The 13,369-nt window shown below is 49.5% G+C and overlaps 1 protein-coding gene across 2 annotated transcripts in view; it reads right to left on the reverse strand.

The window, feature by feature from the left end:
- The window catches only part of DENND2A (DENN domain containing 2A), a 51,933-nt gene extending 40,191 nt beyond the window's left edge, over positions 1–11,742 (reverse strand). The window contains exon 1 of one of the 2 annotated variants that reach the window (XM_027447194.3): positions 11,584–11,742. The gene's annotated coding sequence lies outside the window, so the exon portion shown is untranslated. Of the gene's footprint in view, positions 1–8,593; positions 8,817–11,583 lie in introns of those variants that run through there. The other variant, XM_005021499.6, reaches the window with a different exon arrangement.
- Positions 11,743–13,369: the final 1,627 nt, after the last annotated feature.

Raw genomic sequence — 13,369 nt, forward strand, 5'->3', positions numbered from 1 at the left:
GCTTCACTCCCTGCAACAGCTGAAACATTTTGGCTGAAGGCTTTCAAAAGTAATTCAGCCAGAGGCAAAGACTCAGCAGGGAAAACTGCAGACTGAAACAAAAAAAATTGATCTGAAGACAGAAATTGAAAACAGAGTCTTACAATACAAATTGTGTTGTGTTAAAGGTGGGGCTAGTTGCACCCACTATTATTAAGCTCGTTCCACATTTCCCATTGTCTTATTTTGCCTTTGTTCCTCCCCCTAAACACATAACAAACAGAAGAAAAGCTCAACAGCTCAAAGGGATTCGACATCCCTCCAGCTTCCTTCAGACAACCACACCCTCAGCTCCAAACACAGCATTTCCAGGGTTCGTGCTAGGATGTGACATGACCGTGTCAAGCAAAACAGCAATTGTCTTTCTAATTCACTGTTCACAAGCTCACATTTAATCAAGCCTTGCATGTATCGAAGGTAAATACTGTTATTCCTCCTGGTGGCAAGTATGGTTTGTGTTACTGCTTGGAGACACCATGCATCTCCACTCTTACAGGTAGGTCTCCTTCACATGGGAAGGAAGGGAAAGATTCACTATTTCCCAATCTGGCTGCTAAAATGAGTTCTCATTACAATGTTTAGTGGAATTACACTAAACAGCACGCCTGTGCCAGTTCTTGACAACACCAGGTCATTTCTGCGTGTTTTAGGTCTTGCATGAGTGCAAGTGCGCACATGGTGGGACTGCTCAGCCCCTCAAGGTGGGATAATACTTACTTTTGCTTTACAGCCTAATACATGAAAATTCAGTTACTCTAAATCAAGGCTGAATAAGACATTAGTGGCGAATCTGGTGTTCCTGAAGCAAACACAAGCTTGCTGGTGACATCAGTGGAGCCAGCATTTCATACCTGTTTTCTTTGGCTTTGGAATTCCCCACATACAAGACGACTGCAGTCAACAGGGAATAAACCAACAGAAATAGGGACCAGATTTGCACCAGCAGACATGTGCCAGCAGAATGGTCCATCAGCCACATGGAGAGGCCGGATTCCTAACAGATGCAGTGGAACTGGCTTAAATCTCCAACAGAGACGAAACTTTATTGGCAAATAAGCATTTCTACCAGTGTAGCCAATTGGTGTAGCTACTTTAATTCCTTTGATAGGAATGCTACAAATGGTACAAAACCACCAGTCCTACTATGACAGTCAATCACTTCTAGCGTTAAAAAGAATTGGAAAGAATTCAGAGTTATTACTACGCTTCTAAGAAACCCAAACATTTGACAGCATAGGAAACAACCTGCCACTAAAATACAGCGTTCAGACCACGAGCCACACTGGAATTAATTTTCAGTGTGGTGAGATAACCTGTGCTGTTCTATCACAAAGGAGACCCGAAGAGGTCCCAAAGAGGAGCAACTCTGCAAAGAGTTTCCTGGCAGGAAGACAAATCCTCTCACATCGAGAAAGGAAATGAGAGCATTACAATGAAGAACCTAAACTTCCAAAATAAGTTATCACTGGGGAAGATAAACTGAGCCTCAGCAAATCCCTCCCGCGGTGGCCTTCACCCTGCAGGATGCTGACTCCGTCCCCCCAGAGGACTCAGCAGAGGGCTTCCTGAGGCGGCCCTCACCTCATCCTTGGGGCACCATCTGCAGCGCCCCGGTAGCTGCGTGCCCCAAGACCTTCCTGCAGCAGTGCTGAGACAGCAAAGAGCTGCCTGCGGACTGCTTCTCGCTCCTCACTGTCCTACGTACCTCAGGCACAGCAGATGCAGGCCCTGCTCAGTGCAGATCCCATTTCCTACACTGCAATGCCCCAAGCACGGGGCAGTGCATGTCACCCCCTCCCCTCAGCCTTCCTCAGGGCCAGGCAGCATGAGACCTGCCAAAGACCAACCCGTCATGAGGAGGAAACCTGCACAGCCCCGAAAAACCCCAGCGAACCACCCCAGCTCTGCAGAGAGGGCCTGCATTTATTTATTTTTCCAGGAGAGAAGCTGCCCGGGGTGTGCGTGTCTCTGTCAGGACAATAGGAAAAACGATGCTGTGGCGGAGCTGCCAGGAAACAGTCGGCCATCTGCCCGTGTGGAGAGCAGTTTTTCCTCTTCTTTTGTACTGAAAGGAATGTAGCCGAGAGCCGCCATCCCCATCCGCCCTGTGCTGGGGAGGAAATCTGAGCGCCTGGGCCCTGCCAGGGAGAGGAAGCGGGGGGGAGGGCGCCGGCCCGGTCCGTGCGGTGGCGTGGGTCACTGCGCTGCCGGCCAACAGAGCGGGGAAAAGCCTAACACAAAACCCCAAACCCTGGGGAAAGCTGCTGTCCTCCTCAGCCCTGTCACTCGCACGTGTGGCTCGCTACTTGCTCCCTCACTGGCTGCGGAGGCGATGCCAAGTGAAGGAGCCGCTGAAGGGCTTCGGCAGAGGGGTGCGCCATGAGGGCAGCGACACAGGGAGCATGAGGGTTTCCCCCGCGCTGATGCTGGCACCCCCGGGTGAGAAAGCAAAACACAGAGAAAATGAACTCGCTGTGTTGTTCAGATACCGTGCTGCTCCTGGAGCAGAGCCCTCAGGAGCCGGGCTTTTAGCAAGTTGAGCACAGACTGGCTTAGGGACGGACCTGGGCTCTTTGGCACTACAATGGCTCAGTGGCACAATCTTCTGTCACCTTAGTGCCAGAAAAAACATAAAAAACAAGACAAGCAAAATTTTCAGAAGTGACTAAGTAAGATTAAGACCCTTCTTCAAAGCCAGTTACTTGCACTTACACACCTGGAAAGCTCTGGCACTTACCCAGCACATCTACGCAGCCAGGTGCCAGATGCGGCTGGCAGAACTTGCTGACACGGGAGATGTCTGAGATACCAGGTCCAGGTCCTGAAAAAGGCTCTCCCAGAAGAACCACTAGGTCAGACATGGTCTGAAGAGCTTCTTTGGGCCCTGGCAGTGACTCTCTGCATCTGAGCGTGTCCAAGGGAGATCTGGACTGCCACCCATGTGTCCCCGTCCCTTTCAAAAACAAGGCTTGGGTTCCCCCAGTCTCCACTTTCTGTCTGTTAGGACTTTCTGAACATGTTAATTCCCATAAAACAAAACCATCGGTGTAGCACAGGGCACGGCCCGAGGCCACTTCTTTGGATCCTTCTCTCTCAGGCTGAAGGAGCAAAAATGAAGGAGGCAAAATGACGCTGTTCCTACCATATTTGTACAATCTTTAGTCCCCAGTGATTCAGTAGTGCCTAATAAACTTCAGCAGTGCAGTGAGAGGTATTAGGGAGGCCATGTAACCACCAGTAAAACTGCCTTGGCAAATACTGATGAGCGGTGTAAATTTTCACTACTGTATTAGAAAAAGAAAATATTTTCTTCCCAAATTCATTCCAGTTTCAGATAGATCAGGGTTCCTTTTTTTTTTTTTTTAAAAAAAAAGCGTTTTCTCATGATTAAATTAACTAAATCAATCAATCAACAACAGAAACTGAAAAATATTGAAAACATTTACTTGGGAAATCTTTCTCTCTCTCTCTCTCTTTTTTTTTTTTTTCCTCCTTTCCTGAAGCATTTATTTGGGTTTCTCATGGCAGGAAACCCAGAAACTGGAGATTTACCAGAGGCACATTTTGTTACTGCTCTCCTCGAAGGGATGTGCTAAAGGCAATACACACTCTAGAGGACTTTAATTTCCATTGTTTACTTTCTTTCACATACATCGCACTGTTTGATAAGGGAGCAGAAGCAGGGAATCCATGTATAATTTCCTCCACCGAGCCCTTATCTCACGACCGAAGCAGAGCTATTCTTACAGAAGCTTCCAACCCAGAGAAAGTGCATCCAAGTTTTGTATTCCAGGGTAACCACAAGGGCATACTCCACCCAAGATGTTTGAACGTTGTCCTGGCCGGGGCCCCAATACTGTTTATTGTGCACAGGAAAAGCTCATTACTACAAAGCAGCCAGCACTGAATGCGTTGCACAAGGGTGCATTTTACAGGACCCAAAACAAAATCTCAAAGTGGGAGTCTTCCGGAGTCCAACCCTTTGCGGAAGCCCCTATCCCCTGCCCGATTCAATAAACAGCATTGTCTTTCATCTTCAGACTCCGAAACATCTGCTGCTCCAGTCCAACGTGAGGTGAAATCCTAGCCCTGCTGAAGGTATCGCTGCGAACCCAGCGTGGCGCGGCTTCCACTTCACCCAACCCTCCTCGCCAGAGCCACCTTCTTTGTACAAAGGTAGAAGATGGACTGTGTTGCTTCAATTTTCTGTGGCTTAACGCAACTGATCTCTTGATAGCAACCAGATTTTCCTTATTGACAATAGCATGGCTACAGGCATTACTGGCAATCTAAACCTAAACTGGATCTTTTAGGGGAAATTCCCCAAACGTCTTCTTCAACTAGAAGATGTGCAAGAAGAACTTACGTAATGCTATACTTGATTTACTTCTTGGCTGGTAAGAAAAATGTTCAGCATTCGAGTAGGGATTCTTCTTCCCATCCCTTCCACATGTAATAATTCAAACATTCACACTGGATAGCATTTACTTAACAAAAACCTGCCATCTGCTTCTCCTAGTGGGTTCACTCCGTTTGTATTAAAAAGAAAAACATGACAGAAATTTCAGCGCTGAAAATAGACTATTAAGGAGCTAATTTTGTTTATACGACTTCCCAAGCAAAATGTATACGAGATGCATGGTACTTGTAAATACAATTATCGCATGAAACTAAGAATTCACACAAATCTGACTTTTGATGACAGGTAAAAATGATGACAGATAATAAATTAGTGATACCTCTGGTCATAACTTTGCCAAGAATGACTTTTCAAAATAATGTACACCGAAATACAAGTAAGCCATTTATATGGCAAATATGTTCCTGGATATCTCACATAATATTCCATGCAGGAGTTAAAATGGACCAATGGGCAGATCTGTCTCAACTAAATCTTGATGCCCATGTGTGAACTAATCCTTTAGGCTCTTTAACACTCCTGAGAGGTAAGTCATGCTCCAGAAGTACTCCTTTTCCCAAGGTGGGCACCTCACAAAGTCAGAACTATGCTGTAAAACTGCCCGTTCCTCTCACCTGAGCAGAAAGGGTCCAGACACTAACTCATCTGGGCAAGACGGATCCCACTCACGTATCTGAAATACAGCTCTGCAGCCTCAGGAACTCCTTGAGCATAAATCACAGATAGGTTTGAGTGTTACTGGATGAACAAATTATTTATGGTTTCTGATCAACTGAAACCCTTTTTGCCAAGTTCAATATAATTACATACAGTGTGCCCAGACAAAGAAAGATTCAAGAATTTTCTTGATGTAACCTGGAGAAATCATACAAAAGTTAGGCTCTTTATTTTGAAATGACATTTCCTAGCAAAATTTAGCTAAATTTTGAAGGGCTTAAGCCTTCCTTTCAAAAGCAGCTGAAACATTTTGCTTAGGCTTCCCTTCCTTTCCTCCATTTATTATTAATATTTTTTTTTTGGAAGGGAAAGAGGAGGGAAGGGAAGAGATGGGGCTACCCTGCCACACGTCTCCAAATTTAGATATTTTTTAATTCAACCACAAAACTGAAAAAAAAAACACACCACAAAAGGGCACAAAAGCCCCTGAACCTCACAGCCAGATCACTGCTCAGCTGAGTTAATGGAGCACTGCCTGTTGACACCAGCGGAAGAGCTGGCCTCGTTCGCCTGGTGACCTCATCCAGATCCATCTTGCTGTGCTTCATCAGCGGATCGCCAAGTTTTGCTGACACACCGAGGCAACTGCTAAAGAAAAGTTGCATTATACAATCTCCTGCTTAATTCTGCAGTCAAGTATTTCACGGTAAATCATACCAAAATCTCCTCGATTGCAAAATACGGTTCCCAAGTTACAAGAGAATAAGTTTTATGTGCAACAGAAACAGCAAGGCAGCCGAACTACTTAAATCCTCCGGGAAAACAGAATGGGTTGGTGATGATCTGTTTCCAGGCTTTTCTGAAAATTTCTTTTAACTTAAAAATAGTAAGAAAAAAAGTCAACATAGTCCAAGATCAGGTTTGATTTAAAAAAATAAAAACTTCACAGATTTTTAGGAGCCTAAAGTTTTGTTTTTTTTTTTTCCTTTAAATGCGCGGAAGGCTGCCTTGAGCGCGAATTAGCAGAGGGGCTGGGATTATCAACATATGTGAATAGTTTGGTCTGAAGACCAGAAAAGCTGGAATTTGTATTCCTGCAGTGAATGTCAGTTGGAGCTGAAGTGCTTCACCACTCCTGTAGGGCGAGTCCTGTTTCTGATAACGCTTCCAGATTCCTTGGATGAGGAAAATAATTTTGCCCCGTGCAAGCAAATATGAAGTAAGTGGGACATTAAATAATACATTACATGGCAGTTATTAAGTTACAAGTTCTTTAAAAGTAACCTCCCTCATCAAATCCTGGCAGTGTTTTATGAAATTTGTGGCTATTAGAGACAATCCTGTTTTTCCCTGAAACACACCCAGAAGTGTCTTTCTCTGACTAATGGGGAAATTTAGGAATTTAACAGGTGAAACCTTCATTTCCCACTAAATTTGTGTACACTAAGTCATCCTACAAGGGAAGTCTCCTACTGTGTGAACAAAAGGATACCAATGGGGCAAACCTGAGCACAGACTACGAGGCCATATCCTTCACCAACACAAGGGCAGGACTGTTTCACGCGAGAGGTGACACCATGGCAAAACTTCAGCTTGGAGTCACTCCGAGTAATCTTGGGGGAAAGAGAAATCTGATGCAAAAAACAGTCGGCGTGTGTTGATTTCCCGGGAGGAAACCTTTCCCCGAGTTTGACATAGCTGAAAAATGGCAGCCAGCGAGCTCAGGGTTTCTTACATCATCTGGAAAAAGCTCAGTGCCTCACACATCTCTTTTTGATGTGCCTGCAGAATTCGGCCACAAATTGCTGCGCACACGGCCTAACAAGTCAAGGCAGGGAAAAGCAGATTCCCAGTCATGGCCTGATCCCAAACTCACTGCAATCATGGAAAAGATCCCATTGACTTCATAGGCTGTGGGCGATGCCTCAGGTCCGGTTCTGACCAGATGCTGATTTCTGAAATGCTGCACGTGCTGGAGAAGGCACCCTACTCGATTTTAGCAAGAGGTATTTATTTCCCATGGCCACTATGAGCTCTGGATAATGCCACATACCGCCATGAGCTCGGGATAATCCAAGACTCAACTCTCACCTAGAAGGAAACACAAAGCCTATTCACAGCATGCTTTGCAGCTGAAACACGTATTTTTGTTTTTATCTTTTGGGGCTTAATGTTCACAAAGAAAAAGCTCCAACAGTCGGAAAAGTCTTTGGGAATTCCTTTCTGTTTAATTCAGTCAGGTGTTGTTTGGCTGACACCGGCAAGTGAACTGGTATTTACGAGGTGCCCTTACGGTGCCCTGTAAAATTCGCCCTTTCCCTCCATGAAAATTGGCACTATCCATCATGAGAACATAATCCCCCGGGACAGGAGGACCGAGCCGCTTCCCCGCTCTGCTCTGCACGCAGATGTGTGCATGTTCCCCCGCTCTGTAAGTCACGGCTGCCTCTTGGCAAGGAACCTCAGCAGCTGCACATCTGCAGCGGGGAAAGGCTTTCAGCAGAAAATACGGAGGGGGGATCTTATCCTCCCCCCCCGCCTGCAAAGCAAGCTCAGCATTTGTTCCTCTCCAGATGACACCCTGATGGGTTGATTTAATCGCTCGCAGATGCGTGCCTGTCCACAGCGCCAGCAGAATACCAGGGCTGTGACTGCAGCTCACCTGAGCCGCCCGCAGTACCGCAGCTTGGCAGCCAGACCTGGGGAAGAAGTCTCACGGGGCATGAAGAGGAAAGCACTGCTCGAGGACATCGCTAACGTAAAACGATTCCGCAGAACTCACCTGAGCGTGCGAGACCGCTCGTGACTAGGAAAACACCTCAGCAGGTGTTGAATTTTAAGCATCTGCTCAAAGCCCACTGTCATCAATTAGGTTTAAGCTTGTGGCACACCAAGTCCAGCCCAAATTTCCCTGGGGTGGAAATGATGCACTGCACTGGGAGCACAGCGCTCTGCTGGGCGGATTGAAATGTATGCTGAGACCTGTACGTCTGCCGAAACGCTTTGCCAAGCTGGGGGCACTGCACAGGATGCTTAAACGTGGACGGATCACAGCAACACTTCACCACATTTATTCCCCAAGGGAAATTTAATTAAAACACGCAGCATCTAGCCACTTACAGCGATTCCAGCTACAAACAGCAGTACTGGAACTGAGCTGATTAGTTACCGCGATGCCTAACGAGGACCTGGGCACAGGAAAACACGGCTGCCAGCGTCCACATGCAGAGCCTCGCTCACCACCAGAGATACACCTCCCACGCCAGACCTGCTGCCTCCTGCAAGGCACAAGACCTCACAGCAAACCTCCGTCAGCACCAGCGATTCTGGTGTGCAGAGCCCAGACCTGCCCCAGTTAAAAGACACAGATAAATACACGGCGATGCCCCTCCAGCTGCTCACACAGCATCACCAGCCTTATCACAGCCCAGCAGCAACGCACAGACCCCGCTTTAGGAATGGCAGAGCCCAACTTACTGCTCTAGCGTCCTTCCTGCTGCCTCTCACCCTGCTCTGCCATCACGCAGCCCCCCACGGGACCCGGCCAGCGGAGCACGCGAAGCCGGCCGCGTGGAGAGCCCGTGGGGAGGCGCGGGCCCATCTGCTGGAGGCTTTTCTCCGTGCGGGTCGGTGGTTTTATTCCAGCTCCCTCTGCTTCGGGGCCCCTCTGCCTCTCGCCCCTCCCCACTCCCTCTCTGCTCATGAGGACAGAGTTTCCATCCTGGCTCCCAGCCAGCACATGCAGGGGCAAAGGCAGCGCTCGGGAAAAGCCATCTTCTGCTCCTTTTCTCCTTTTCTCCACACAAACACCACGGTTCCCAGCCCGGGAGGACTGACGAGAGCTTTTCCTGCAGCATAGAGGGCCAGGGGCCCGGCTGGGCTCAGCACTGGCAGGTGTGAGTGCGAAGAGCCCCCAGGCAAAGCTGGCAGCACCCAGCGGTGGGGCAGAGACCTCATGCTACGGGTAAAAGGCCTCGGCGATGCACTAGCTCTTAACAAGTTTAATTAGGGAAAACCTTCAATCATCGCTGTTGCTATGAGATCTCAAGTATTTACTTATTTAACGTAGTGATGGCGCCTTTCAGTGCCGTCCCAGCAACACAGACCTTGAACTGGCCCTAATTCAAGATCACCCACGGCCCCTGCTGAAGGCAACTCTTCAAAAGCACATCCTGAAGCCAGAAGCCCGGACTTTGGTTGTGTGGTTTGCTAGGCTGACCATAGACTCTGGGAATGAAAACAGTCCCATTTGCTCTTCACTAAAGCCTGGGCTGAAACCACGGAGAAATTACATTCACACACTTTAACCTTTGGTTTTATTTGCAGTAGTTTGTAAAGCTGTTTCAAGGTGAAAAACAGAAAAAAAAACATAAACAAGATAAGCATACTATTGTCTTTTCCATTGTACCTCACAGATCCCACCACGGAAGCACTGCCCCTTCTCCAGCCTCACGTGGGTAAAGCAATGCCCACAGATTGGTACCCTCGGATGCAACGTTACTTCAGCCATATCGAGATAAGACCAGACTCACTCATCTACTTTTAGAGCTCAAGTGCAACAAGGAATTTCCTCCTAGCTACATCCCACTCCCTTCTTCCCTGTGGAGTCTTCTCAGCCCTTAAGGAACTGCTATGCAAGTTAATTAAAAGTCTTATTTCAGCATTTCCTTCACAGTAGAGGCCTCTTCCAGCCAGCTCTTGGGACCCTGCCAACAGACCTATCAGCCACTAGTACTTAAATCCTTCCGCTAAAAAATGCTTCCCTGAAGAGCTTATACCCCAGCTCTGGACGCCTAAGAGGGCCGAGCATCAAACCAAACAGCTCCAACAAGAGCTTAAGAGCAGCTCTTCTCCGTTCTCACAGCCTTAAGTGCACTAAAGGGCCTTCGCTCCCCTTGGTCTGGCCCCTGCTTAGAAAGGAGCAGGAAATAACGTCAGGTGCTACAAAGGGAAGAGAGCATGAACTGCGTTGGACGATGCATTCACAGTGGTCCAGAAGAACATGACCCTCACCTCACTTCTGAAACGCCCAGCATCAACCCGTGTTGAATAGCCTGGCTCTGCTGCGTGAAAATTTGATTTGTTGAACTTGGGGTGAGCATCGCATTTGCCTCTGCATTCCCAGAGCACCCAGCACAACTGATGTTTAATTACAGCCTGTATAAATTGGTTATTATGGCTGAAATTCAGTGATAAAGCTTCTACTGAATTTAGAGCACCTCTAAAAACCAGTCTTGCAGTTGACATGGTCTTCTTGCCAAAATGAGAACTTCTAACATGTCAATATGCCAGACACGGGAGAAAGACAACCACACCAGAAGCACTTGACAAAGGATCTAAATGCCCTTCCTGTTTTTGGAGGACAGCAAGCATCACGTGGTTCCCTCTATAGACAAAATGTCCTAAAAGATTTCCCAAGGCAGCGAGCTAGAGACACCACCGAAAGCAGCACTTTGGGACACGCAACTTGCCCTCGTCTACAAGGGGGACCGTGCACAGGGGACGTGCCAAAGGGCTACCCAAGCTCCAGCACACAACCTTCTAACCCAGAGGCAAGGAGCGGTCCCAGCTGAGCTATAAATCTTTAGCCTGCTTTTCACATCCCGAATGTTTTCACCCTTTGTTTTCAGTGCATTCTCTTCAGTTCCTCAACGAGGCACTGTATTATCCTGGGAAATCTTGTGGCTTTCCTCTCATTTCCATCCGTACCGCCTTCAGCTCTGTCCAAGTCTATCCCAAGGTGGTAAATATCCGGTCCCACAGGCTGAAGCACTGTTTGGATGACTTACAAACAACAACAACCCCGATCCACAAACACCACCACGATGACAAGAAGCCAGGACACGGCGTGAGGGCGCGGGAGCGCGTTGCTCCTCTCCGGCAGGACGCGTAATGACTCCCTTTCTGGGGGTTCAGAAACGGGGCCAGCACGCTTTATAGGACCTCACTACCACACAGCAAGAAGTAACCCTTCAATAATTAGCAGCCAGCGCAGAAAGCAGCTTTTTAATCTTTTTAATCCACCAGCAGCTCATCTCGCAGCAACATCTGCACAGCCCTAGCTAAAGCTCCGAGGCAATCCCCCTGCTCCCCTCCACCACCCCAGCTGAGCTCCCAACAAGCGGCACTTCTCCCTGACCACACAACTTGCTGTCCCGTCCGGGAAACATCCCATACCCCACCAAACCACCAGCACAGGATTCAGCACTGGCAGTGCCCTGCTGCTGCGGAGCCCCGAGGCCTCGCTCCCTGCTTCTCCAGCACCAAGCGCCGGGCTCCCCCAGCCCGCTGAGCCCCCTGAAAGCATCCCCAACCCCCTCCGCACGGCTCAGCCCCCAGTTCACACACACAGCGCCCAGAGGATGCAGGGGACGGGGACTTCACCGAGTTACGGGGCGCTCAGCCCCCGCTCCCCCCCCCATGCTCCCCTTCAGCCCCCCGCAGCCCGGCCGCCCCCGGCCCCTCACCTTCCTCGTTGGCGGCGGGGGGCCGCGCCCCGGCATGGCGGCGGCGCCCAGCGCCCTGCTGGCGGCCTGCGGAGGGGCTGGGGGCTCCCCGCCATGCAGCGACAGCCGCTGCCGCTGCCCCCCCCACGGCCCCGGCCCCAGCCCCGGCCCCGGCCCCGGTCCCGGCCCCGCGGCCGCCCGCCCTCCGCCGGCAGCGCCGCCCCAGCCCGCCCCCGGCCCGCCCCGCCGCCCTGTTAATGAGATATATTTCGTTAATATCTCATTAAGGGACTCGCTAACGCTGCAGCTAGGTGCGTCAGGCTGTCATTAGAGTCATCGGATCACAGAATGGTGAAGGCTGGAAAAGACCTCCCAGGTCATCTGGGCCAGCCACCCCCCCCCCCCCCACCATCATCACCGTGTCCCAAAGTACCACATCCAACCTGCTCCTAAACACCGCCACCACCTCCCTGCGCAACCCGTTTCAGTGATTAGAAACTCTCAGCTTTTAGTTCCAAATAAAAAAGGGCATTCCCAGTGGTACTCGCCCTGAAAAAAAAAAAAAAAAAAAAAAAAGGCTTTAAAATGTCCTTATGCAGAAGGCAATAAAAGCAGCCCAACCGTTATTAGCATTTTTAAATCTCTGGTTACTTGAACGTAAAATCTCAAGGTTTTTAAAAGCAAGCTCAAATTTTTTTCCATATGTGAAGGTGGAAATGTTGAAAAGGGGAAAAGAATGACGGGACAAATAGTTTATAAGATACTTCATAAAGCCATATATGAAATCACGTGAAAGACTTGAACTGTACCCAGGTACTCAGTGTAAGCCAGCACAGACTTAGTCCCACGCACGTGCCCCTTGCTCCAGACACACCAGGTACCATTCGCAGTGGCTGAAGCACCCCTGCGTGTCTGAGCCGTGTAATGCAACCCACCACCCACCGCCTGATCCACAGCTGCCCGAGACTCGGGCATCCACAGCAACACGCCGGTCCAAAGGCTGCTTTTGCCTTGGGTGAAAGATTTTCATCTCCTGACCATCAAAACCACGCCAGTGGAAGCCTACCCGGGCTGCGCATTGCCTGCCTGCGGGCACTTGAGACCCCCAAGCAGACCGTGGGGAGCTCAGCTCACCCCTGTTGGCACCCCAGATCCAACACGCACCGACCCCATGACACAAGGACACTGCAGCATCCAGGGACCACCAGGGTTTCCAGCACGGCCAGACTAGTTGGGAATGTATGAGGAAGAAGGTCTGTGCCCAACCAAGGCCCAGGGCTTATTTCTACTTAAGATGCTACTAGAATAAATTTGGGACAGTTTTTAAGCTTCTGTGGCTCGGCTTTCATCTCTGAGCCACGAGCAGCCGTCCTGCCTTCTTTCAGTCCTCCTCAGACCGCGTTCAGCAGGGATGGCAGCAGCGGGATGACCAGCTGCCTTCCCCATCCCCTCGCACACAGCAAGAGCGTGGCTTTGTTGCTTTAGCCAGCCCATGGCTCCTTTGCATGCTTCCACTTCCCATTAGCTGATATTTTAAAAATACACCTCAGAAACTAGCGGCACGACAAAAATCCTATTGGTCTGTATGGATACAACAACCCAACACCTCATGAGTATGGCGAAGGAGGCAGCTTCACCCCACGGTGAAGCGGAGGTCGCATGAAGCATTTTGGTAGCCAAACCCCTCATCCAAGCACCCTGAGGCAGATTCAGACCACCTCACAGAGCGGGCACGCCATGCTTGTGCTACTTGTGTGTATGTGGGGGGGAACGCCGCCATTTGGGGGCGCCGCCATTTTGGGGGTGT

Source organism: Anas platyrhynchos, chromosome 1 (genome assembly GCF_047663525.1).
Source record: "Anas platyrhynchos isolate ZD024472 breed Pekin duck chromosome 1, IASCAAS_PekinDuck_T2T, whole genome shotgun sequence".
NCBI lineage: Eukaryota > Metazoa > Chordata > Aves > Anseriformes > Anatidae > Anas > Anas platyrhynchos.